This window comes from Helicoverpa armigera, chromosome 7 (assembly GCF_030705265.1).
Source record: "Helicoverpa armigera isolate CAAS_96S chromosome 7, ASM3070526v1, whole genome shotgun sequence".
Classification (NCBI taxonomy): domain Eukaryota; kingdom Metazoa; phylum Arthropoda; class Insecta; order Lepidoptera; family Noctuidae; genus Helicoverpa; species Helicoverpa armigera.
The window spans coordinates 4,977,163-5,004,859 of record NC_087126.1 but is presented as its reverse complement, the minus strand read 5'-3'; the positions used below and the strand labels follow the sequence as shown (position 1 = coordinate 5,004,859).

The following is a 27,697-nucleotide window of genomic DNA, read 5'->3' as shown; positions in this document are numbered from 1 at the left end:
CAGCGCTGCATCTCGGCCTTATAAATGCAAATATGCACGAGTTATTAGTTAGATATATGACCAGCTACCATATCTGGTTTAACTTATTTCATTTATTTATATTGGACCCTTTAATTTGTTAGTGCCCGCTACGTTTCTCCTGATAAGTCTTAAGGCAATCTAGGCCAGGCTTAACTCAACCTAATTTATAGCCTTGAGATATAGCCATGAGTCGACGACGGTTTTTTTATGAGCATTCTCCACAGTATTCTGATTAGTCATTTATGCACCACGTTGTCAGTCCTCCACTCCTATTAAAGTAACGATGGGAAGAGTTGACTTATACATTGTAGCCTTACGATCAGCTTTTACAATCTTTCCATTCAATGGGATATCACGTTACAAATAATAGCTGCGCTCGACTGCCTTAACTCAGATTGGTGCTAGGTGTTCCATATTAGAAAATGAGTAAGATACGGTGCGTATATTTTATGTTGCAGTATTCTATGGATGGTAGTCCTTAGATGCGCGCGCATTACGGTCTCATAAATCGGGCAGGAGACAGCACTAAATGAGACGTCTCGGTCTATGTAGTGATGCCGACAAACAACTCGGACCAAGGTTTAGTGGCTTGTCTCCGTGCAAGTTTTTAAGTCGTCCTGCCTTAGACTTGTGTCACTTTAACGATATATTGTTATGATAATTTCGAAATTCTAGTTTTTAGTGCCAATATACCGGTTTTATTATATTTCGGAATTTTTGCCTGCAAAATTGTTTAGGTATGTCGTTAATTTTTTTAAAGCATATTTGACCTCAAATCTGAATTACTTGAACCATATAAAACAATATCAAAATGATAGGCAGGCAAATAATTGTTTTCTTCCCAAATTTATTCAAAGTTAGTCAATACTTTTATTATCTGAAATACTTTTTGTCTTCTTAATTCAACATTATGAACAGATGTTCTAGTATATTATAGTCGTTGTCTTCACAATACAATTTACCTATCAAAAGATAGAAGTTTACAAAATCACAATTTTCCGAATTCCATTGAAGTGTAGCCGCGGGCGGTCGCCAAGTTCTTACATAAAATAACAGTCTCTATAGGACGCCGATACGAACTAACGAGTAAATTACACGGCTCGGAAGTGTTTGCGGACCGCCCATCGCCCCGTCTGGCCCGATTTGAAATTCTGCACTGAGAAAATAGAGTAACTATTTTCGTAGTCGAACACACAAACGTTGTACCTCGTAGCTTGTAGTAAAGTTAAATTTATCGCAAGCTATTCCAACAAACTTGTTTTGTGTCAATAAGTTCCTGCTAATGATAATAACTCGAACGTTATCTATTTATAGACTCTAGATCTACGTCATTCCACGAGTTGTACTGTGTGCGCGATAACCATACATCTATTTCGGTCACCGCTCACAAGCCCGGCTAGCTCAGTCGGTAGAGCATGAGACTCTTAATCTCAGGGTCGTGGGTTCGAGCCCCACGTTGGGCGCAACTTTTTGAACTGGGAGTTTATAAGGAATTTTGTTTTTCTTAAGTATTTTATGTCTCTTTTTCTAATTTACTTTGATTTCAAATAAAGTTAATTAATCATGTTATACAATCAGTTGGCCGTGGTACCGTTAAAGGGTCAACGGATGGTCTGACAACGCTTTATAAATGTTTCCCACGTTTCGTAGTCACATGTACACACTCGATGTTGATTGTGGTGACGTTTAATATCGTTGGATTTATTTTGACTGGTAACTGTTCGCCACTTATTAGCTGTCAACGTATAAATCTATAATACATTTATTTATTGTCTACATACTTGTAACTGTTGTAAGTGTATTTATAAACGAGCTTGAAGATTTCTCTTACGGATTTTTAAATTGACTTTACTTACGAAACATTTCACACTCTTAATCGATGAAACGTGCGTTGTTAGTTAATAAGAAAAAATAGACATGTATCGTTCTCACGGGGGTTAACTTATAGGTATATGTGCTTAACATTTTACATATCCATTGTGTCATGTCATCAGTTACACACAGTCAGTCTCAGACCCCTGACTTCAATAGTACACAATTTATTTGATCGTGAAAGGTTAGCCTACTTATTCCTCGGTACTACATTCCTACTTTTCCGCCTTTTGTATAGGTTTCGACATTATTTACTCTAGCGTTCTTTCAATGTATTCTCGAAGTTTGCCTTTTCTCATTACAAAGACGACATTTAGAGAATTCCATGCAAATGTTACGAAAAACACTTTATTTCCTAACATCCGTGGCTACTACAAATATAAATGAGTCGAGAATAACTGTAACAGTAATACTAAGGAGATTATTAAGAAAGATTAAAAAAGTATACGAGTCTTACATTTTGGCCTTAATAGTTTTTACTGAGAAATACTTACCTTAATTAAGTAGTAGTTAACGTATGCGCACAGTTTAACTGACATTTCTTGAGCATGTAGCTTTTATATGCAGAAATGTTTGGAACATTTTTAATTACCGTTTATTCTTAACACAATAAATTTAATTCCTAAATCACGCCATAAAGTAGATCGCTTTGCATTGAATTTGCATATAAAATGTTCTCATTATCTCTACTGATGTTTTTTAATGCCTTTGAAACCTAAACAATTTATTTCAAGTAAGTATACCTATTAAAAAAATAAGGTATATCAAAAACCATTATCACCCTACCATATCCTTTATTACCATTAATTGTAGTTGTTGATCAGATAGCTTATTTCAGTGGTGAACATCTGATGCGTAAGTACAATAATATGACTTTGGTTATCTTGGTATCCTTACAAGGAAACCAGTCATGTCATGATATTTTCACACCTCGGCGTAGCTCATGCTTTGTTTTATTATAAACCTTAAGTTAAGGAACTCTTATTTTTAATAAAATGTATTTTTAGTACATTTTTATCAAAGAATGCAATCTTGAACAATTCTTTTTAAGCATAGTTCGCGTTGATTCAAGGACTTGGGACTATTTGTATGCAAAATCGTATCCTCGATCCAATCGCGCTATAAGCAGCCACGCTTTTAAGTAAATATTGTAACATTAAGGAGTTAATGGCTCCTCGTACAGTGCAAAAAGCTTATCTTGATCGTTAATGACACTGTAGTCTTTAAATTCGCTCACTGTGGACCGTGGAATAAAGTATGAGCTGGCGGAACTGTCATTAAAACGTATTGGTAGTTTAATAAAGTTTTTTAATGTGTTTGAAATTCAAGATTTTGTGTGTATAAATTAATGTGTATGTGTGACAATTAAAACGAATTTTTATTTAAGAAAATTGGTATATGAAAAAGCCGTCTCAACGTAAAAAATAAAGTAGCATGAATTAAAGTGATTCCCTAAGGGGAGCTTCAACTCTATGAAAATGCATCGGAATTAGAAAAATCCCTAAATTGTTTATGTTAGTTCTACCTATACATAAAGACATAGTTAATTATATATATACTTTTTCTATTAGACCTACTTCCGAATTGAACTTGGCTGCCTCAGCGTAACATACAAAATGCAGAAGGTATTGTTAATGGAAAATTTGTGTCACTTTCACTTCAAGATACACATTCCAAAACACGAAGGAATGTTTTGTAATTCTATTACATTCTATACAGAAGCTGCTGTGCTTACTGGGTATTGGAGAAATTTTGCGCTATAAGTGATCTTATGCGAAGAAAATTACACATAGCACTGTCCCCCGTTAAGTTAGTAACATTCTCAGTTAAATATTTAGTCACCGGGTGTCTCAGTAGGTAGCTCGAACATTCCCTAGGTCACCCACGCATTGTATTGTGTATTATAATGTACCCTATTTGTGTCAACTTATTGTCTTTGAATGTCAATATATCATTGTTAAGGATGTTGGACTATTGTGCTGTTGCTTCAGGATATGTAGGTATGTCTGCTCAGATAAATATATTGAGAATATGAATTATTCCATTTCGGTTTGAGTAACGACCTGATTTCTCGCTTGATAAACCTCTTCATTACGAGTGCCTTATTGTTTGACTAAATTCTTGTTAATATTCGTCATGATTTCAGTTGACCTAAAACTGTAATAAGAACCTAAAACAAGTAGATTTTATAAGCAATATTTTCAAAACGGTTTTTTATAAAAGCCTCTGACATTTAAGATTTAGGACAAGATAGTATTTTAATATCAAGTGGGCTTTTAATACCGTTTACTTTTTTATAACAGTGTTGAACTAAACGTTTGTACAAGGTTCATATAAATATGAATTATTAACACGTAGTTACGTCTACCTAATTATCTGTATATAATTCTATGTGTATAACGCTTCACGGGTTAAACATAATTTATTACGATAGATAATCAGTTAAGTAAGGTTGAGTGGATGTAAATGTTTAGCACCGCCGTGGGTCAGAGTGCTGGTTTCTACATAAAATTACATTTCAATCTCAACTGCGATGATTGCTTTAAACCGTTACGTTAAAAGGCAGTAGTTCGCAGAAATGTTCGCATTGTGCTACGTGAAAACGTTTGGAACTGAGGTTACGTTTATTTTACTTTTGAGCAATTAATTTTAGATTTCATTGTGCAGTTTACCTTAACTACACAGTGAAAAACGGATTTCATTTCATGAATAAAAGCCGTTAATTGATACTGGTTATGGAAGACTGTTATGACTATGATGTTACTATGTCCACAGATTATAGTGACATGATTGATGTTTCATGAGTAGAAGAAACTTTATACAAATTGTAAGAAATTTTAAGTACCTGATTAATATATCAAAAGGATTTTATGTGCAACCATCATTACGATACTTGTACAAAATATAATTTTATTTTTTGAATCATTCCAATTTATTTATATGTTTTGTATAATCCGTTGTTATAGAGAAACTTGTAGCTACAACAACAAGGTACTTATTTCGCAAGAAAATTTATAAAATCATAACAAAAGCAATATTGTAAAACATCGCAAAACTGTATCGAAGTTTTATCTTCATTTAAATATAAATAAGAAACGATGAGGGGGAAAAGGTAAAAAAGAATGGAATCTCTGACAGCGAAAAACATCAAGCGGTTCAATCACTCTCCACAAGTGAAGTGAGCGACTCATAACAAGCGAAAGATTGAAATGAGATGATAAGAGGGGAATCAGAAATCTTGCCGAAAATACGTACCTACCTATTAAGAGGCGGCGGTAATTTTACAAGGGATTCTTCGGTTCGATATGGAGCCAATCATTAACCAGGCCCAAGCTTGCTCGCGGTACATCGCCGCGGCTTTTTGCGAGATCTACGAGAGATATCCGTGAGCTTAAATATGCGGAGAGCTCTGTAAGCGGATCAATGTGCGCACAGGCATTTTGAAATCCAATCCCTAGCCCTTTGATTGAATCTCTTGTCTTATTATAAAATTCTTAGGATTTAACCCTGTCTTAATATATCACTTCGAAAACTCTTCAACGTTTGCCAAATTGAATGTTGTTTATCCTCATGTGTTTTATATTCACGAGTCTTCAGTAAAATCGTACTTTATTGTTCCGTGCGTCTCGCGTCGGGGCGGCTCGTTAACGCGACCTTTCGGATATTTATTGTATCCTCTCCAGAAAATACAATTTCCAAGTCGAATACCAATAAATTTTAAACAGTGCACACTCATGTATTGAACATCTGTGAAAATTAGATCTTACTTTTTAGAATTCAGATGTTAACAAGCTGAAGAAATGTGGATTAAACTTGAATTGTTTGTATAATCCTACAAGCTCTTTGTAAATCGCTGAAAAAAATAAATAAATAGTCTACTTTTTAACTGTCAACATTAATTTGCTTTAAGCGATCGTATAAAACTTCACGCGCATAATTCACTCGTGAGTCAAGTATAAACACAACGAGTCGCGATTGTTACGGAAAGAACAATCCAATGATACAAGATAAAAGCGAAGGCGTGCTATAGATTTATTTACAACAGACAACCAAATCGTATATAATTGGAGTGACACCACAATCTTGTCATTGCTCCGTATTTTTGCGGAACAAGAAAAAGCGCTTTAATTTTCAGTGCGCACTGATCTACACCTTCAATTTTTCTGCAAATCATGTGCACTGAAAAAGCACAGTGGACACGATTTATGGTGTCCAGGCTCCAGAAAAAACGCAGCTGCAAGCAATAAATCGCTCACTTGCAAGTTAGAAAAAAAAGTAGTAGGTACCTAGAGCTCGCTTTGCGCTCAACAAATAGGCATCCATGAGATTCGTGTCTGCTAGTCGATCATTTTGTACCGTTGCTTTACATATTGTTTCGTCCGTAAGCGTTGAGTATGAGATGTGTAAACGTAGAATCGAATTTGCATCGTCACTTATATTCCTCTATGGTAAATCACATCATAAAGTGATAAAGAGTGTTTTATGAAAAGGTCTGTCGTGCGTCGCGTTCCTACCTACTTGACATCAAGGCTCGTTAGTGTTGAGTGACTTTACGGTCAGCTCGTGTATATCCCATATATGAGCGAAAGTGAAAGGGTTACCCTTTTGCTCGAGCATAGCTAACGATTGGAAATTATTTTGTAATATGTGACTGCCGGTTAGAAATGTTACATTTAAAATAGGTCTTCAAGGACTCACAATTGTAGGTCTAATATACAAAAAAGGATCTTGTTCTTGTATACGATTAGTATGCCTTGTTATAGGTAATCCTCGTTGAATGTCGATGTAGTCCATATATTGTCCGCGGATAGGGCATTGCGTGTGGTGAGCCGCTAACGCTTGATATACGATCGTCTTAATCACCACCTCGTTTGTATAAGATTTATATCACACCTGTTGCGCCAATTATTTACATTCGGAAGTCATTCTGTACGGAATCGGTTAGTTTCTTTGATGAGTTGAGGTTTAATGTCTTGATGAGATTTGTTTGACTAAGTGTTGACTGGTTAATAATGTAAATTGTACAAATATTGTTTACTTACACAAAGGCGTTTCAGAAGTTTCGTAACAAATAGATATCATAATTCCTAAATGCTTTGTTTATGTTGTATCATAACATTATCGGGCCGTTGAACACGATGTTGGCATTTTGAGGCTAAAATTGCTTTGATGACATTTACAAGATGCACAAATTATCTAGAAGCCTCATGAATATGACATCAATAATCGGATTATACTTATAATTTGAATTAGACCTGATAAAAGAAAATGTAAATTAACCATGTCATATACGTATCATGTAAAGCGATAAAAAATAGCACCTACAAATATTTTCTCAACCGTTCATAAATTATACACATCCCTAGATGATTTAATACCGGTTCAGTCACGTTGTATTTACACTACTTTTGCGAGCTTAAATAATAAATAGCGTGGGTATTTTTAAAGTCGAACGTAAAGCTTGAAACCCACTATTAAGGCGAGTATCAAGTTGCCAATGACGATAATTTGATAATTGAGAGTGTCATAGTCTCTTGCGCCTCGATGCCGGGCACCTGCTGTATTGGAATATTTTATTTTTACTCCGGTTGGTGCTCGAATAATTTGAGTAATTTTTCACAGCTTTATCTCAGATATAAACGTGTCAGAATATAAATTTAAAAAATATGCTAGGCATCTTCAAGTTTTTCTATCAAGATCGGACGATAATTGAAAATTAAATCTACGACACTTTGGCACGTTTATCTCATCTTGGTATAATATAACGTTGTGACGCGAATTTCGTGTAGGAAGTAATCGTTTGTTGGTTTTGTAGTGTTTTATGTTGATATCGGTCGGGTGATAATTGGTACGTGTTGAAATTCACTCGACACCTCAAATTTAACACCTCCGCTCTTGTTTACCTGCTGTGTTTGCAATAACGCCGTTTTGTTAAAGTGCAAATGTTAAATTTGTTTTACTAAAGACAGGTGCATGACAAACCCATTAGTGGTTTTTCTTTGTTCTTGACATAAGTCTTAATAGTATTATTTTTATTCTGGTGGTGGAAAATCAGTTTTATTATTTTCACCACTGAAAACTTAAATTATCACTTTTGGTAAAAATCACATGCAAATCAAAAACTATTAATCTCGAGTGCTACAAATTGAACGACATTCCACACCAGTTGTAGGGAAATAAATGTAAAAAATAATTGTTGGCAACAGCTAAATCAACATGTATTTAGTAGTATTGAATATGTAGATGGTAACATCATCACATTTCTCATTCGTAACACTTACACTATTACACACAGACGGTCTCGACCGCCAGTCCCGGCGTGATTTATCTGCCTGCATCTCCGACCTGCGAACAGCTCGTTTATTGCCCGCTTGTTATTTATAATTTATTTTTAACGGTCACCGATTTGTATCCGTATGTATACTATACACAGGAATTCATTGCCCCACGGCTCCAAAGTACCATACAGTCCGCAGTTACGTGTTAATTATGAATCAAAATTGTGTAAAATTCCTGCTTATAAGCTGCAATTGAGAGCGAGTGCCAAGTGGTTAATCATACTATAATTCGTTCATAACGGCCTGGCCTACTTTATTAAAAAAATATATGGCACCATGTTGTTTTTATATACCTAAATCTACAGCTATCAATGAAATTTCGTAGCTTTTCTTTGAATTACGATAGCTGCTTAATTATGTTCCTTAAATATTCTATTTTTTTCCTTAAATATTCTATTATTATGCATGCACATTACATTTAATATTCAATAGTTAACAGTCACACCATTGCTTCATAACTTTGTACATTGATAGTCCGACATTGATATACAAGCACTATTATCAGATATTCTAGACTGTTCTCAACTCATCAACTTACGATGCACTTTGGCTAGTGATTTGACCATTGATACTCGCGGCAGATTTACAATACGGGCAGATAATTTATAGCGTTGTTCGATCTAGATGTAATTTAATGTCGTCGGTATACATAAATCACGCTCATCTACCGCTCTGAGATCAGGCACAGGTCTGGCACACCTGATTATGTATGGGGATTATCTTTTAGACCATTGACCTCTGTAATTAGGTTAATATTTGGATGAATGGCCTTTTACTTTTGTATAGAATATTTTTCTATTTTTGGTGTCCTACATCCACGACTATTTTACCATTAAAAAATGTAGGGCGCCTTGTTTGTGTAGTCGTTGAACTCTTACAGAGTTGGGTTTATTCCATTACCTACTTATCAAGTAAATAGGTCATCTTCGAGACATGAGTTTGATTACTATAGTAAAATACTTTACCTACATTCCTTTTTGTACATGAGTCCGTCATTCTCGCGTTATCCTTGAAGTGGCACACGGTCCAACGGTGATTACAGGTAAGGTCCGCCAGCCTATCTCATTACACTGGACTTCTTAGTCTGAGTTATTTAAATGTTGCCTTTTTATTTAGGTATTTCGAATAGTTTTAGTAAGAATACCATTTACTGTACAGTAAGTACTCGGGCAATTATTTTTCCAAGTACAGGCCTCTGGTGCATTCAGGTTCTCAGCGGTGACTTGGACATCGAACGGGAGGAAATGGCGTCAATAAACAGGATTAAAATGAGGTAGACATGGCATTGCATTTATTTTTTATAGTTTTGTACTAACACTTTCTTTTATGTCAACGTTAATTGTGTTGAGAACCTTTTAAGTTCTCCAAATATACATGGAGCTTGACATTGAACAACAGCGTTTTTGGTTTTCACAATATTCTATAGGCTTTCTTGAGTTTGTTATTATTTACAATACATGGGATATAATTTAATAGAATACGTACTTACTTTATTTTATTTTATTTTGGCTGATGTTCATTGTTCATGGTACAATTTTTTTATGACCTCACATACATGGAGTCTTATAGTACCTACTTTAAATCACTAAGTTTTCAAAATTGTAAGAACCGATTATATCCTGAATCGGACCATTTTGAGGCATCTCATTATTATCAGTTCCATGGCAGCTAAGCGACTAATCGAGCGGCAGCGTGTCGTGGAACTAAGAATAGTCGAGCGGACACTTTTTGTCCTCTCATTCCTTTCGTTAGCAGAGAACACTGAGCCACGGACTCGGAGGGAATTTTTGCCATATTTGCCTAGAAAGGATAGACAATGAATGATGCCTTTTATTTTGATTTATTGTTGGTGTGATAGAAAAGCTTTGTTTATTTAATTCTTGGTGTCTGGGTGATTTTTTCTTGTTAAATACAAAAACACTGATCATGTTATTTTTTTAGGCTCAACATACCTAGACTTTCTAAGTATATTACTTATTCACCGTTGACTGAGGCGCTAAACGAATAACAAAGACACCTGTTTGCGTTGAACGTGATGTTATATACGAGTTAATTTTTCGTACATATTTAGGTACTTAATTTGTCAATTTATCAAAAATAATATCTCGTTAGTACTCCATTTAGCCAAACAATAATAAACATGAGCAAGAAGCAGGCTAGCCATTTATGTGACGAGAATATCTTAACGGTGGTTATTAATGAACAGACGTCTAGTACAAAAAGCCCTAGTGTCTATCAAAGGCATGGAGACAGCTACCTGCTACATACTTCACGCCCTATATGGAAGGTTAATAATTTGTTTGCGCTCCAGCCATTTCCTTCAAGAGTACGAACAAGTGGGCAGACTCAATTCATATCGAGATAAACAGGTTGTATACGTACAATGCAGATTAAGCGTCTCTTACTTACGAGAGAAATTATTATTGAGTGCGCCTCAACGAATATTATTTTTCTCGGAAAAAGATAGATCGCTTAAGCGATTTTACGGGAAATTAATTTTGGCAGTGAGCGACAGGGCGCGGCGGGCGCACCGCTGCGGCCGCCTCGTCGCGATGATTTGTTGCGATCCGACCGCGCTCGTTACACTTCCCGATAATGACGCATACCATTTACTCAAAGGCGAGAGCTAAGGTTATAATTCAACTACCTTATCGATATTTCCCGGTAACCATCGCAGCTCAGTTTTAACTAAAATTAAAACCGAAAATCATATTGCAGTATTTCTTAGGAGCACATCGTCAATGCGTATAGTAGGCGCGAGCGCAGGCCCCGCCCCAGTTGTCGCCACAGCCGGCTCAGCCGCAATTAATCCACTGTAATGCGATACGAGCCTCCTGTCGTCGGCGACGTAATGCATCGTGATTTACGCGCAACGAACAAGCCGTTAATCTTATTACCACTTTCAATAACTTTATTATCGAGTGTTCGATACAAATGCCTTACGAACCAATATACACCTTGAACGCACCACGCAGAGATCATTTGCATTTACAATAGCTTAGTCGGTAGGAGTTAGGAAGCTTCCCACGAAATTTATTTTAGTCGACTTAACGATTGTGTCCGCTTTACCAAAAACGGAGAGTTAATACGCCCGTTACTTAACTTCGATTAAACGTTTATATAGGCTTAACAATATGATCCTGGTTGAGGTTTTTAGTTTCGAAGTTTACATTACGTCTTCGTGTTGGTTCCACGTGCATTGATTTAAAACTAGGAATATTTTTTTTACCTTTACGTTTTGAATAATAATTGAATAATTTTGAAGACCGGCAGCATGTTCGTGTCGTGTGAAATCACTTCTTATTCAACTCGCAGAGGCTCGAGGCGGCGGTAAACACGATTCAAATTCGACATGTTATCCCCTAAAACATACCAATAATAAGATGCAAATGACGAGTCCAGCGGCATGAAGGAACAAAAAACCGCTACTCTGAAAAAGGGATATTTCCAGTGAGCTGGTAATTTGCATATATTTTCGTAATAACAACTTCCGTTTGGTGCGCCGGCGGACGTGTCACGAGTTCGAGCATGTAACTACGGTAGCATCCGATCAGGCTTTGTTATTTCGCTCCCGGCTAGGCGGCTCTTTGACACTTCCATATTGTTCTAATGATTTTCTACATCGAGAAGCATCGATATGGAAGTCCCCAAAGAGACATGTCGTTTAGTTCTCGTTCTGAGAGCATCTTCAATATTCGGCGATAATGTTGTGTGGATGTTACCTGCTCGTTTCCATAATGTGTTGTAATGAGCCGACGAATTTAACGCTTCATCAATTATTCATTCGTGATTATTATAAGTAAGAATTTTTAAATGTATTTGAGATATAAATTAGCTTTTAAGTTCCAACTGTGTTTCTTCTTGACACGTATTTAAAAATGTTGTAATTGTGTTGAGCACAAGCAGTATAGTTAATAATATAGTGTTTAGGTAAGTACGCCTTTAGTGACTTACCTACCTTTTAGCAGTGATTCATTTCCAAATATCACATAATATTTACATGAGGTCCGCATATTTTTATTTTCTGCGAGATTGGTGGCGCCACGCTGTCCCACGGCAGTTTCACATGGAGTCACGTGTGTCAAATACATTTGTATTCAGTCTTTGTGTCTCCCAGTGCCCTACTCATTGAATAAAAATAATACAGCTTGGCTATGAATTATTTATTTCATTTTTAATTGAGTGTTAAGAGTCGTTGATGTCGTGTGTCATGTGTAATTGCTTATTCATTGCTGTATTTTCAAGTGTCTCACTACGAGCGTCATGAATAGCAAGTGCAGTCGTACCATCCAATCTCTTTTCTGTGATGGTATTATGAAACAGATAACGTTGACTTTTTTACTTTTGCCTTTGTGTCTCACCACAATTTTGAAACAAATTAAACTTGTAGGTGGCATGGCGGTTACATTGGCCTCGCTGCTTCCACAAAATTTCACACTTCCTGATGAAAGTTTTAACACAATTACCCGGTCCACGACCATTTCCCCCGGCCCTCGACGACTGGACAGGAAAAAACTTGGCAAAGAACAAACTAACCAACAGTCCAATTTAGCGACATCCGTATAAAGTTTAATGTACCCAATCTGAAATGTTGCCACATTTTCGCATTTTAACTAGGCACACGGGGAGTGTATTTTGTTTTCTTCAGTTTTTATCATTTCAAGCAGGTGAAGATACTTCAATTCTCATGGCAGCGCTGGACAATATCAGTTAGAAAATGAATTACTTTAAAAGTGCTTACTAACCCAACTGTTTCGTAAAGTTAGTTGCTGACGCCAATTGTTTAGAGGAGAGGATAAATATTGATTGGCAGATCCAGTCAGGTCGTTGGCAAACGTCCGAATTAGCTCAAAGTTGTTCCTTTGATCGCAATTCCAGTGTTTGTCGGTCGTTGTCGGCAGTCCTGACGGCTGACCAATTCGGAAACGTTATTGTGGAATTGGTGACGTTTCCGGACCAGCTATTCCTAGAAATTTATTTAAATGCTAAATCAATTTAAGAAAATCAGATTGCGGCCAAATTTATTGTTTTGAGAAGCTTTATAAAACCATTATCAAATCCGTAAACAAAATTTTTACATCAACGCCCCGTTACTGAAGGCAGGCGACGAAATACTCTTTTATTTCAGCCGCGTACTTCGTCCTAGATCTAATCAAAATTTAGCAAATTTGTTTACATACATCATGCGGCGGCGCGTGGTGTATCACGATATTCACCACACGTAAAGAGTTCCGTGCCAGCGATGACACCTCCTTTTGATGTCCCCATACACCCTATATACGAATCCGGAGCTAATAAAATGTCACTGGCTATGTACGAGACATGTTTGTCATATAAACGAAATTTGATTTTGGCGTGATTCTGTGTTCCAAACTCAATTTCATCTCATTCTTGTTTGTAACACATCTGGAACTATTTCTTTATCCTTCCGAGAATTAGGGATAGTCGCGTGTCTTCGAAATTACTTCATTTTGTTTTCCCATTTTCTGGCTACAGTAACTGGGGAGGTTGGGACAGTTATTAGTTATGTGTTTTTGCTAAAAAGTCAAAACGTGATATACTAAGGAAGTAGCGTTAATCACCATGCTTGATCAAGGCGAATTGGCGATTTCACACTTTAAAGTCTAGGTTTTCTCAAGCTGCTTTCCTTCATCTTCACTCAGTCATTTGTGTCCAAGAAAGTGTACATATATGTACACGGACAAGAGGGGCTAGTAAATTAACGACAGTGATTTCAGCAACAGCTCTAATCTTTTGTTTGTTGAACTATGCCTTATGAAATAGGTAAGTACTATGTCAAGTCCAAAATCCGGTAAAAAAACGAGGCATTGTTGTGTACATCAATTACACGTAATGGGTCGGCGAAAAATGCTGTCTTAACTTTATTTTTAAGAAGGTCTAGGAAAGATCGAGAGGGACGAGATGCCGCTATCGGTATAAATTAGCCCTGGTGTCGTATCGCCGCGGAACAATACCTCTGTCACGGTGGCCGCCGTATCGACTGTCCCCGCCGTCCCCGGCCGTCCACTTCTCACAAGAATAGGGCTGTGTTGGCGATTTCTGGGCCATATTGTCATAATCGTAAATAAGAATGCCTAATCTGATTTTATGCAATAGGCGCCTTTATTTACCTGAAATGTAATAAAAAGAAATGAATTTCTTTCAAATAAAATTAATCTGTAACTATAAAATAATTCTGTGGAAAACTCAACTCATTGCCTATTCAGCATCTACCTATTTCATTCAAAAAATCGTATCAAGTTATAATCGAGTATAACATGGCAACCTTATAATCGACTTGTACTTCAAATGACAATAGGAACTTTGTGCAGATGTTGTAAGGTTCAAATTCTGTTGTGTTATTTGGTATTGTTTACGGGACAGGCTTAGTGTTGCGGTTGGCAGGTGACACGAGGCCCTATAAATCTATGCCGCACGGCCTACGTCGTAAACACGGCCAGAGCACAATCCCTCGATCTGAACTGCGACTGTTTCAATAACTCGCTATTATTTCAATAATTGAAAAGGTGCACTATTATTACGTTTGCACTTGTGTACAATGGAGATTGAATGTGGGAATTTAAACTTCTAGACCACTACCTTTTCAAGATTTCCGTTTTGTTTTCAAACCAGGAAATATTATATATTTTGAGTGTTTTCCTTCTTATACCTAAAGCTATATAAATTAACAAGTGTTCTGGAATTAAATCCGAAAAATCAATATATTCATGCAAACAAGTAAAATAAGCAACTGTAACAGGGTTAGCGGCTGTAAGCCGTTTCAGATATTTATCGACTCGAGTTTTCTTTGGAAACAAACTATCTTAACCACAAACGAGCGATTAGTGTACAACAAGTTCCGTACACGTTATACGGGCGAGTATAATAACTTTCACCTATAGAGAATTTATTGGGTACTGTCTCTAGTTGCTAAGTAGCTTCGCACCACGATGTACTCGGAGGCAGGTCCGTGCCTCGGGCTGTTCAGATTTACGAGGTGGCGCGCTCGTGCTGTGCCCCACCCCGCCCTCAGCATCCACCCCTCCCCCGCGCTCGCCTGCACAGAATGCGGCTCCTTCGGTCACTCATTGTAACGGCTCTCAGTTAGTTATGAACTAGAAGCAAGTGCCGGACCTCTTACCGTTTCAATTGTAGAAACCTTTGAAGATAGCTGTTAATTGTTTAAGTTTGCTATAAATTTGAAAGCTTTCGCGGCTACGCCTTCTGTATTATCTTAAATTATATCAAGAATCTGAAAGCTAGGAAAATAAAGTTTAATGCTGATCGTAAAAGAAGACTAAGATTTTACTCAGATTTAGTGGGGGTGATAATCTCTCGAATTTATTTCCCAACTTACAACTGTACTCGGCATGGGTTGAGTGAATAGCTGAGTGTTGTTGCTGGAATTCTTGCTGCGTTTATCTACTGCAGATCTTAACAGACTATACTGTTATTCCTTTTCCTACGAAGTAAGGACTACCTTTTGAAGGTTTACAGTTTTTAGTGCACTATGCTTAGTTTCTAGAATCTACGATGTTTGCACCGTAGCATTTACTCTTCAAATTGTGTTCAATTAGAGAAATCTTTCAAGAAGTCCTAAAGGTATCATTTAATGTATTTGGAATTTATCCGCTCCCTGTTTTGCGCTAAGAAACATGCGTTTGCATTGTACATACATATGCATGCTACAATCTCTTACATGTGCTACAGGCAGACTTGCGCTAAAAACTTGTAAGACTAGTCTGTCCGCTTGGACTGGTCTTTATGTGACGTCACACGTCATAACTACCAACTGAGATACCACATGATTACTACAGTTCAATATTTAACGAGCCACAAATTGTTTCGATACTTTGTAGCTTGTTTTTTTCAGTTATTAGAGATGATTGAAGTTGGCTAGTTATTCTGACCAGGATTTCTTTTTATTGAAAGCGAGGTAATAATCACTCACCATTATAGATTATACAGTTTCTTTGTTTATATCTGTAAATGCATGTCAAATATAATATTTATATGAAAAATATTTTGTTAGCTAAGTCTAAACGTAAGTTCAAGCGCTAAGCATTGCTTGATCTAATCATTACAACTTATTGGGGCTACATATAATAATTTTGTTGTTCATGGAAAAATAAATTGATAATTTTATAAGGTGTTGACTGTGTTGAGTATTAGGAACCTATCACTTATTAAAATAACTACTTATCAACCTACTAAGACATTAGCACATGCTTAGACTGTTTATGTCGTACTTATTCGCTTAACTGAGTTCGTTTTAATAGAGATAGGCTGGTACATTTATATGCAACAAAAAGAGCTTTTGCTAAATTCAAACCTCACTTTCCTTGTCGTGAGGTAAAGTTTACGACTTTTTGCTTTATATGCATATAAAGACGATAATTTGATAAGTGCACGTGATACCATCGAAGACTATGTACTTAAGTGCTGTTAATTTTTATCCTATTAGATACGTCGCTACAAAGTGTACACGTATGGTAGCTTTTATAACCAAACATTTTTGAACTGCCAAGTTTCTCTGTTGACATTAAATATTGTGAAATGTGGTTTTATGTTGTTCTCTCTGTGTTGTAATGCAGTGTGATTTTGCTGAAGACATGGGCGAAATAATTTTTTGCAAGTTGGGATTAAACTTTCTATGAATACTTACCTAATTATAAGTATTTTATAAAAATTATCTCTCCGTGTTGTTCTTCTTTAAAAGCATTTTTTGCCGATTGTCCCTTCGTTAATGTTTCTAAACCAATATAAACTTAGAGATTTTATAATATTTTAGACAGTCGAATGTAAGTCCGATAAGTCCTTGTAGGTGCTCGCACTAATAACGAAACGTTCACCAGACAAACAATATTGTAAATGCAATTAAGTTAATGCAAGTAATAATTTAGTTTCGAAACAATTAGTTCACGAACTAAGCTAAACAAAAGTTTCCTTTATATATAACAATCATTCCCAACGGTGCAGTATATAAAAGGGACAAAACATTTATATTGACTGGATTGCCAGACTCCGCTCTTCAAATTATTAAGGCATGTGAGATAATTAGCTGTCACAGGAGGTAGTCTTAACACTAAATTCTTAAGTTTTATTGTGAGGAGGACTGTTAAAATTTTCGCATAAAATTGTCGCGAATAAAATGAGAACGTCCCATTTAATTAGGTACGACCACGACACCATCAGATGCTTCACGAAGCCTCCCCCCCTCTGATCCCTCCTCTCACTCGTTTGTTTCGAAACTACCCGCAAAGGATTTTAACGAGATTACTTTCAGCACATTTTATAGGTCATCTCGCGAGATTTATTTAACTGTGCTTTGTAAGGCATTTCTCATCTGCGCAGGATTAAAAGAAATTCTGTCATTAAAAGTAATGGTGCTCGGTTTATCTTTCAAGAGATTTATATCAGTTTATCAGGTGTTATGTTTAAGACTGAGCGAACAATAAAATCTAGTTTAGAAAAAATGTGGCTATAATAGCGTGAAATATGAGTAATATTTGGTTATTTCTTAAATCTGCCCTTCTGTCTCCCTAAGATCCCATAAATTTTAAAGCCCTAGGTTACCAATGCACGCAGTTAACGTTGGAATATCGAGCAGTTATCGTTACAACTATTTCGTGAATTAGAAAAAAAAAGAGTTTTGTCCGTTAGTCGCTCACATGCTCCAAGAGTCGACGAGATATAGAAAACCACAAGCGAGTGCACTCTGCAATTGTCTCCATTGAAGATAACAGGCCTTAACCCATCATTGTTGCGAAGCTGTCAAACCTAATATTAAGGTGTTACAGCTGCAATACTCACAAGAAATAATAATGCCATATCCAAAAACAAATTTACATGCGTGCGCCGTTAAGCGTACGTTACGACCGCGCGCACTTCCCTCAATGTTGTTATTGCTCGCCCCTCGGGAGCCACTACACGCTAAGAGCGCGAAACCGAACATCAAAGACCGGATAAAACGCACTTCATTCCATAAAGTTCCATAACACAGGCGTTGGCAGCGAAGCGACCAACGCAAGGAGAACCCTTGACACCCTTTCGTATTCCTCGACCCATCTACTTGATGTTCCGTCTAGCACAGGTTAGAGAGTTCAAACGGAGGTGGTAGTCCACACGAGCGCCGCAGCCGCACGCAGTATCGACGCGCTTCCCATCTAAATGGAGAGCGGCTCACGAACTACCCGCAGCTATTGTAAACAAGCAGCGTTCTCTATTCAAACTATCGTTACGCCTTCTATTCGCCGTTTCTTGCCGTATTGACGATCCGGAAAAAGGTCTTACCGTTTGCCTGCTCCTCGGTGAGGAAACTTATCGTTGCCCACAGATTTTCATTGAACTTGAAGCCTTCAGGTTTTATGATATCATTCGCCATTTCTTGGTTTATTCAAAGATGCTGTACAATGATGAATAACAATATTCTTATTGTATAAATTCAATGCTTTCCTTGTCTCTCTGCCAGAAGTTTTGAACCAGTCATCATCTATTAGATTTGCATAAAGAGGTTGTGCTTCGTATATAACAATATTTGACCAATTTACAGGTAGTCTCCATGCAATATTTTTTATTTTAAAATGTTACGGAAAGAGCGAAGCCGTGTCTGACAGAACTTACCCCTTTCTGTGACAATAATGAGACAGGCAACGAGAAACAACGAGGCACTCCGTCCGCTTTGCTTTTTAGTCTAGCGAGAATGCATTACCGAAATGTCATAGTGATATACTGATCTTGCTTCTTAGAAAACTCACACGTAGTCCTTTCATTTTGCCATCGTAATTTATTTAAATTAACGCGCAAGGCAGGACCTGGATATTCTTTTTGAAATTTGCCGTCTGGAGTCTTCAGATAATATGCGGTAACGCTGCGCTCACGAAGCGGCTATCGACGCGTGGATCCACGTGCGACCGAGGCGTGCCCTCGCAGTAAGAATTCGCGCATTTTTACGGCATAATAAAAATCGTAAATAATGCCAAGTGAGGCAGACGAAGTCGGGTCACGATGTGCCCCGGGGCCCGGGCCGTCATCGCGACTTGTGAATTTACGAGTGGCCCGCGAGAATCGCCTCATCCCACTATATACATACAAACGCTGATTTGAAAATTAGCAGTCATTTGCTTAAAACTTACAACATAAAGAAACACCAGTTATATCTGGCAATGCGTTAACAGAGTTTACAGGCATCGCAAGAAAAGGTCAACAGTTAAGCTCCCAATTTTACTAGGCGGTAATTTTCTTCGAAATCAGGCACACGTCCAAGCAATTTGAGAGGGTCCTGAATATTATTATCACCGGCTCGCGGCCTCGTTGCCTCTTTGAGAGGTGCGGAAGCGGCGAGGAAAAATCACCTCTGAATTACTGTTACAAGACACGACAACGCGACCGCCCGCCACTCTGATAGTCGTGAGTTAAGATGCCTTTCACACGGAAGGCGCCTCTTCGTGTACACATCAAAGTTACTACACGATTTTCAGTGAATTATTGCAAAGAAAACTTCACTTGCAAGGATTCATTTCACTTCATATTCATTAATGAAGAAGTTCTCCAATAAAAGTTAATACATATGTAGCAATGGTAAATCAAAATGTAAAGTGCCAAAATTAGCTAGTGTTTAAAAAAACTTATTATTCAATCACATTCGTTATGTATTTAATGCATGTTTGAAATACCTCTCTATATCAACAGTGCAATATGAAACAAACTTTTCAGGTAAACAAAATATGAAAATCCCACAACCTTTGTGGTGTGGCCTTAAATAGTGAGGAATGCCCAAACACACAACGATCAAATATTTTGCGTTCGATGAAGTTGAAACACATTCAACATGAATCTCTCAAAAAGTTCAAAGGTAAAACCTCGAACGTCTGTTGTAATAAGTACAGTTTCAGTAGAGCCGTGGTTTAATTTAAAGGCAATAGAGCGAGCCAACTTAATTTTCAGGCTCACCGCAGTTTCCTTTGTATGTAACCTCGACGGATTAACGAACTTCTGGTTCAGTTAAACTGAAGAGGCCATATACGAGATGAACACGTTAATAATATTCATGTTTGGTTATCACTCTCGAGTCTTATACGTATAGGGGCAACTGCGCGTGAAATGGACATCTCCTAGTATGTGTATGTTTTATGTTATGTACTAGAAAATTAAGCGAGAAAGTTATTGAACAAATAGTGCGACCTTCTGAGAGCTTCAGAAGTTACCGATTACATTCTCAAACATTGACATTATAGGAACAAAGTGTGTAGTAAAAAGAGGTTGTGTAGGTTACCTAACGATAGCCACACGAATATGATTATGAACTTCTATTACTACTCCTTGGCATAAAAATGATGACTACTTCTAAATACTATGTTCTACAGGGAAGTTCTTGGCGAACGCTAGATTCAAGACTTATCATTATCTGATGAGATTTTTCTTACTTCTATCTCTTTTTAATACAAGTTTTCAGGGCCAGGATATCCTAGAGCAAAAGCACGTACGTACGTGTTGTTTATTTTTAACTGAATGTTGTTTTTGGTAGGCACTGACTTATTGTACCGTATGGCCTTACTATCTCTATTACGCATTATGAAGATATCGGATTACGACCACCGGTCGGCGTCTATAGGTCTCGCGCGCCGCGGCGCCACGGCATTGTCCGGAAACGTTCGTGACCCCTTTAAGCCTGATTAATGGGAGAGACCTCAACCGTCGATCCCTGTGTGTTTTTCCCTAAACGACAATCCCGGTTTTTGAATTTTTGAAAACACGATAGGCCACTTAGCGCCCCGTGTCGCGCCCGATCGTAACTTAGCACCGTTCGATACGGCTGCCATATTGGCTCGTTCTTTTTCGGTGCAATTTACTGCGCGGCGCCGCCGGGGGCCTACCGACATCGTCCGACTGAAAAGATGCGCACCGATTTATTTACCGTCGATTGCATTCGGGAGCGTGCCCACTGTGTCCGATATTTATGTTACGCACCACATGCCCGCGCGAATTGCCAACAATGCGAAAATACATTTAAAGTAACGCCTACAATACCGCGGATGTCTCGTATTTTTTTCAAAGTCCCATTTTAATCCGACAGTCTGTATTCTCTGCGCTGGGTGTGTCAGATTTATATTTGGCATTTACTGACTTCTTTGAGTTGTCGGTTAGTTTATTTAAATGATTACCACAAGGAAGTCGAATAAGGTTAATGCGGTTCAGCATCCCTCGGGTACCAGTGACCGCCCATACCCATTAACATATCTTAATTTGTCACCTTGCGGCTGACCATAACTTGCCGTTAAGTACCACCTCCTAAATACTTGTAAATGGCGGTCGAATGATCTCCTGTTATAATATAAATTAATTCAAAAGAAGCAGCTGATAACCCGTAAAATCAATTGGATTTAATGTCTTGGCGGTCAGTGTATTCTTCGATTGCGGCATTACGGTGTATGCTTAATTTATTTAAAGTAATTGAGGGAGATAAGGACCATATCTCGCAACGATAATGTTCAATAAATCGTATTTTGAAACGTTTGAGTCATTCGTAACGTTAATTTAAAAATCTTGTCCCGGCAAATGTAACCGAGTAAATTTAAATCTTGAAATGGGGAATTCCTTTCGATTTGAGGATTGTTTTCATTGTTTTTATTTAAAACAAAATACACATAACTACAATTTTATGATGATATTCTCGGATTAGATTTGTATTCGCATTTTAGACGACAGAAAATTAATACCTAATATAATAGTACCGCCCCTTTGTCAATTTTATCGTTGATCTTGCGTCTTGTTTCAATTTGGTGGAACCTTTGAGTCTAGGCTTATAAAGCGTAATACGTACACTACAGTGAATAGACTGAAAGCGCTGCAAGCAGTTTGTTTCACAGTTTAACATTGTTTCGTTTTCGATCAGCAGGCAGACAAAAACATCTGCTTTGGGCCGAGAACTCCCAGGCCGCTCAAGTTATTTGCCTTTGTGATAGTCATCTAAAGGGGAAAAGCTATATACAACTTTCAAAGTACCCAGCAGTTTTCCTAAACCAAAGATGTTTTGGGTCCCATATTGTTAAAGTAAGTCTGTCTAAGTATCTTAAAATGTGTGCGTAAAGACACGCTTATTATGCTTACTAATTGCGTCTAAATCTGATCACATGTATTAGTTCCGGAGTGTCAGTACGTATATAAAGTCGCATGGGTTAAACACTAACCGTCTTACCACAAAAACTTTTAAACGTCAGTTTATGCCTTGTCTAAAAAAATGTCAAATTATGACGTTGACATATGGTTCATTTTGCAGCCAAAATTTTATTAGACAAGTGTAAAACGGGGTTTAAAGTTTTTGTAGTAAGGCCCTAATTGCCGACAGAAGTCCTTCCTGGCGCGTTCCCTTCCATGTATTTCGCCGGCTCCCGTATAGTCTCAGTTCCAATTACTCTTTGGAATCGGTGTCCACTGTAATTGGATTGGACTGGCAACCGGACTTGTTGGCATTTTAATTGTGCTATTGTGACGCCGGACACCGTCCACCGCCTGCAACGACAGTCTGCGCTAGACAAACCACTTTTTGTATCACATTCACACATCTGGATTCGCTAATACGTCAATAAATGTTAGAAAACTATTCATCCGTGCGAGTATTAGATCTGCGCAGGTTAGATCTATTGTCTATAGATGTGCCATAGATTTCAATTAATTAAAAAAGTAAACTTTTTATTCTTCCCACGATTAGGTCAAAAACAAAACACGTGAGAAAACATCTTCGTTGCCGAAGCGTCAAATATTTCTTCAAAGGACGCGAGTTGCGTTGTTTTAGGAAATCGAGACATTAATGGAATGACTGACACGTATTGTCGATCTGTGTTCGAAGAAACTCGGTATGTTTAAAAATGTACGGAATTAAGGATTAATGCGATTCCCAGTAAACACTGAATTTCTGGTTTTGTGTTGTATTTAACACTCCATGGTTAAAAGTATGTTAACTTCACGATATTGAAATTACCATTTTTCATGCGAGGATTAGTAAAGTTAGTTTACCTTCACGTAACTCATACTCATTTAGTTCACGTAACTACGTTTACCTATAAAAGAACACAATTAAGCGTTTTAAAAACATTAAGTTTTACATATTTAGATTCTTATTAGATCAAGTCTCGATTTTATATTCGAAGTATTATTTTCTTTGGGCCATTTCACGTTATTCATTCTGCGTTAGTCTTATTATTCGCCACAGAAACCATTGTCGGCGACGCTGCCACTTCGGAATATTTTATACAAATTTTAGAAACAAGAACAAGGGCCGAGTGACAGGTACACTTATTCGTGTTGCTTATTTTTGCTTAGTGAAGTTTTATCGGATACCAATCGTGGAGGCGCGGCATGTTGTAGAGATGAATAAAATATACATTTCTGCGTTGAGCGCGCTTGCTCGCGCCCAAATGGGAAGTTTGGATGCCGGTTTAATGGAGTTCTGAAGTTTGGCATTCGTTTCTATTATGGCCACGGAATTGTTTGTTGTCGTTGATTTAAATTTCACGCTCCAGTTAGTGAATATCAAATCTTATTTGTCAATTATCTGCATTTTGAATGAAACCCACAGTTGTCTTTATCCGAGATCGCTTTTGTTTTTGCTAGAGGTCATAACTGTCTTTCAGATTATCGTATAGTTCAGTAGTAAAATTCTACAACTATAACAACTGACAAAATTGATAAATAACTCACTCAAAATGTTGTCCAAATAACACGGTTTAAGAATAGTGTTGGTCCTTGGTCATCTTTGTCTGTATTTTGTTTTATTTTGGCGAATTTTTCGCGTCCTAAAGTCACTTTTAAATTTGAATTCTTTCCTCGTCTTCTACGAAAAGGTATCGAATGCTTCGCCTTTGTATCACTTTTTGTGCTATCTTGTACTGTGTTGCGATTCGGACATTATTTATGATCCGCGGCTTTCTCACAAATAAACAATAATGTAGATAGATACCTTATACAATGTGTTGAGTATTTAAACCCAAGCAGAAATATATTATTATTTTGATGGGATCTATTAAAACATACCTTGGTAGTTATTAATTACTTATTTTATCACCCATACGTACTTATCTACCTCTACATATGTGCAGTCGTATGTTAAATATATAGCAGTTTTCTGGCCAATAATCTCGTTTTACTATAGCAAAACAGTAATCTGGGTCATCTAATTAATTTGCTGTTAAAATTATTTTGTAGGCACTCCTTACAGCGTCAACTTTTCATGAGCTTCATTGTATGTAAATGGAACATTGAGGAAGAAAAAACTTTTGCCATGTATCAACGATGCAGTTAAATTGGTATTGAAAGTGTTACACTTTATTGAAATGTTAAATGAATCCATTTTTCCAATTTCAGAAAAGTTTCGTAGTCTGTACCACACATTTTTAGCTATATTGTGAATTCTTATAGTATCGAACTCCTTCCAATCAACTCATGACAAAATGATATATTGACACCAATTTCTGCTATTTATTGGCGTATTAAGATCTGCAGATTTCTAAATAATAGAGGTAAAAGACATAAATCAGCCCATGCTTCCGGTGTTAGGCAGTGTCCGGCTGACGAGGCCCATTTATCAGGCGAGCTAGGCTCCAATACAGGTATCTGAGCGAACACGACGCGTTCAACCGTTCATTTTCTGGTTTTAATACTAATCTGTCGACATGAATCATAGAGTTACATTATTCACAATTTTAACATCTCTTGTTCAAACGTTCTAATCAAGATTTACTCGATTCCGGATCTGCGTTTTCACTCACGTACGTACCTAATTTAATTTATCGAATATGCTTTCGTGTTTATTGATCCGTGAAATGGCTTTTTGTTGCAAAAAAGAAAAAAGTATCTATCGGTTCGGAAAAGTTTCTAAATTGCATCGCGTTGGGAGATAAAACTGTTTATTGTTTATATTGCGGTGATTTTAATAATTTAACCAACAAAAAATGAATACAGTAATATCTACTTTAGTCTTGATATTTTTAGAAAGTGAGCGCTGTATTAAGTCTGAAGATTACTCTCACGGCCACTTTTTTGTGGCTACCAAATTTAAGTACCTAGCGAAATTACCTACCAACATTATGTACATCAAATTATAGCACGCATTGTAGTCGTTGGTACAGGTTGCATGACTCTAATCGCCTTATTCTCTATCGCTCTTGTGACCATTCATTTCTTTCTTCATCGTCTATGAGACTCAATGCGCTTTTGTCAGTCGGTTGTCTTATCAAGCAGTTTTAATATATCAAGTTTCCCAGTAAACAAAATGCTCATATAACTTATTGCGTTGTCGATATTATCCAAACTGGCCAGAAAATATTTTATTTTGATTTATTAATACTACTTTAGTCAGCAAAACCTTAACATAACCCTAACAAGTACCAGTGGGCAGATAGAGGTGTAATTAAATTGACAGTCTGCCTCGATGGTTATCATATGCGAACGTAACTAAAAAGGGCAAGAACCCCAAGCCGCCAAAGCGAGTAACTACGGTATTCCATAAAAGTACATCGGTTTGTATCGTTCAATTAATTTAATCAAGCGTATTGATTAAATGTCAGGTACCCAATTAAATTATCGACAGCAGATCGGGGATGCAACGCGAGCGCATTCTCAAGTCGTAGCAAGTGTGCCCGCGGGCGATACAATTCGCGCTTTGCTTTCGTATCTCGTTCCAATTCGATTGCTGTGCCAACATTTGATGCTGCTATATATGGTGGTAAATATTGCCGCAGATTACAACGCCCGACTACACTTTGTTGCTACTCGTTATAACAACTTGTAATTCCGAACGAACTTACCCTTAAATAGAAAACAGTGGTATTTGCCAGTTGTCTGGTAAATAAAATGAAATTCAATAAGGAATTGTGCAATTTAATGATACTAGTGAGAATTTTTCCAAGAATCCTACTTATAATTAATTTCTTGAACTGTTCACACATGAAACGTAGTTTGCAGACGGTAGCCATCTCCTCTTTCGATTAGACCAGATTCCAACTCCATCGTTCTTTTGTGAACTTAATAAGCGTATAAATAGACATTGCCTTTTATATGTTCCCTGTTATTATCTTTATTATACCTGGCATTTTCAATAGCACCATATACAGACCATCAATGAGGCATTCCACCTTTTTACAACTGTTTCTTATTGACTGCAAAAGTCAACAGTGTATTCGTTCTTAATGAAAGCTATAATTTTCATGTCTGTATAAAGTAAAACTTATTTTCAATTGTTTAAAAATTATAGGTTAGCCATGTATATAATGTAGATATTGGCGACGGAAATAAGGGCATTGAGTCTTGCGGCAGGATGGATCACTCACGCGCCAACATAGTGTTTGTTTACGTTTGACAGTAAAATTGCGACTACACCTCTTGTACCTAAGTACGTGCGTGTTTTAACCCCTTCCCTTGATGATATTGTTTATATAACCTCGCCCTTTATATAAGGCCTTTATATGCCATCATGTTTTAATAAGGGAATGTTATGTGCTTCATTTAAATTTTGACTTGCTTTCGATGTAAAACATTCCAGTAACTGTATGTCCGTTTCGAACCCGCAGATCGCTTTTGACAGAACCTTCATCCCAAATGCTTTCGGAAAGCGTCTCGTTACCTAAATTTAACTGTCTTGACACATACGAACCTTGTTTGCCTTTTTGTGTTGTAGCTTTTGTGAGCAAGTTTTATTTTCGCGAAATTAGTCGGAGGGGGCTTATTGTGAGTGAAATCCAATTACGTCTGAGCTCTCTACGGATTTGTGTTCGGTGACAGAGTCTTTTCAGTGAGTGTCAAGTGAAATTTGCTACAGATTCATTTATCCGTCATTTTAGGGGGATGTACAGTCTCAATTATAATTTTGGTTAGAATTTAGTAGTGAAATGTTAAATAAATAAAAGGTAAACAAAACGAAAGAGCACTTAATACGCGCATAATGGTGATGTGATTAGCACATCGCAAATTAGTCATGTTATCTGAGATGCGCAAGCGACGGATCGAGCATACAATTACTGGATTCAACGTCACTCGTCTCGGAACCGGCTCGACTCGCCGAGATAAAGTGGTAGTAGATGTGCCATTGCGTATTAAGATTGTTTTGTAAGGGGAATAATTCAAATGACGTCGTTTATATTTCATGCTACCAACTTCGCCATCTGTACAGACAGATTCTGATATTAGTATTATATTATTTTGTTTTTCTCAAAGTAAGCTTAGCAGCGTCGTATTTGGTTTGATTTTCTGGTGTTAAAACGTATTTTCTTATCTATGCTGTGAGTCTTTATGCAAGACTTGTTTAATCACCTTTCCATTACAAGTATGATTTATGATTTAAACTTAACATTCAAGTATATTTAACTGAATATATTTTTCTGTATAACTTATCAAACCTGTTGCAGTTCCCCCATTTTAATTAGACATATTATTCATTATTTTTGCATTAATTTACATAAAAACAAACAATG

The 27,697-nt window shown here is 37.1% G+C and overlaps 1 protein-coding gene, 1 long non-coding RNA gene and 1 other non-coding gene across 3 annotated transcripts in view; all 3 read left to right on the top strand.

Moving 5' to 3' along the window:
- The window catches only part of Su(var)3-3 (Suppressor of variegation 3-3), a 223,690-nt gene that overhangs the window by 148,938 nt on the left and 47,055 nt on the right, over window positions 1-27,697 (top strand). The gene's annotated exons all lie outside the window — the stretch shown is intronic.
- Window positions 1-27,697, top strand: part of LOC135117059 (uncharacterized) — a 162,620-nt gene that overhangs the window by 110,468 nt on the left and 24,455 nt on the right. The gene's annotated exons all lie outside the window — the stretch shown is intronic.
- Window positions 1,412-1,484, top strand: Trnak-cuu (transfer RNA lysine (anticodon CUU)). Its single transcript has one exon. It is a non-coding gene; the product is annotated as a tRNA-Lys (tRNA).